The 1,185-nt window shown below is 26.2% G+C and overlaps 1 protein-coding gene across 1 annotated transcript in view; it reads right to left on the minus strand.

The window, feature by feature from the left end:
• LOC105450219 overlaps positions 1–1,185 on the minus strand; it is a 12,931-nt gene that overhangs the window by 10,109 nt on the left and 1,637 nt on the right. The gene's annotated exons all lie outside the window — the stretch shown is intronic.

Consider the following 1,185-nt stretch of genomic DNA (forward strand, 5'->3'; position numbering starts at 1 on the left):
AAAAACTGCGTTGAATCCGAAAGTAACGGCACGCAGTCTGCTGAAGCTAGAATACATACGTAAAATTTGCACAGAAGTATTATAAAAGCACTAAGATACTGGCATGACCTGCCATTCATTGGCTTTCTCTCTAATCTATTCTCTGGTCTCGCATTTGTCAGTCGTAAAAAAACGGAAATTATATCGGCGTATTGGTCCCACACAACACATAATATTTCTTATAAATTATTTTCTGAAATATTTTAATAAAATATTTCAGAAATTTTTTATAAACATTTGTAAAACATTTTAAAGTATAACATTAAAATATTTTACAAAAATATTTGAGAAATATTGCACAAATATTATAAGAGATATTTCTATTAAACTGATGTGAAATCTGTCATGAAATATTTAAAAATATTTCAAATATATTTTATGAATTATTTCGAAAAAAATGCATGACAAATCTTTTACGAAATATTTCTTAAAATATTTTTGCAAGCTATTACAAAGATATCATGAATTTTTCTTTTATTATTTATTAAATCTTTAATTAAAAATTTAGAAATATTTAAGAAAATTTTCGTAAAACATTTCAAGCAATATTACGAAAATCTTTCTTGAAATTTTACAGTAAATATTTTAAAAAACTTTCAAAAACATTTCTGTATTAAAAAAAATTAATTAAATATTGTTAATGTGAATTATAATTAGATTAAATATTTTATTAATTGCAACAATAAAAAGCTTATAAGCATGTATTTTTCATTATGATTACGCAATAACCTGTATTATATATATTAATATAATAAATTAACAAACAATTATAATATAATTTATTGATACTAATAGCATCTATAAGAATCCCCTCTCCTCAAATCTGTAAAAATATTATTTTATTTCCCACTCGTTTTTAATTTTGTATCATAATAAAATAAATTTGTAAACATTAAATCGATCAGGCACACCGGGATGATACGTATCCTCATACGATTTTTACAACTAATGGTTCCTGGACGCAGAAACGCTTGCTGCGCGGCAAATTTAAATGCGATGCGGTAGTCAATAATCTTAATTGCAGCTCTTACAGAAAGATGGTCCATTGACTATCGCGCATGGTGTAATCTTTATTACACCATGCTATCGCGTCGTGTCTTAATGCGTGGCAAACGTTTCCGCATCTATATATATCTGCGTTTGCTG

Source organism: Wasmannia auropunctata, unplaced genomic scaffold (assembly GCF_000956235.1).
Source record: "Wasmannia auropunctata unplaced genomic scaffold, wasmannia.A_1.0 LD336069.1, whole genome shotgun sequence".
Classification (NCBI taxonomy): Eukaryota; Metazoa; Arthropoda; class Insecta; order Hymenoptera; family Formicidae; genus Wasmannia; species Wasmannia auropunctata.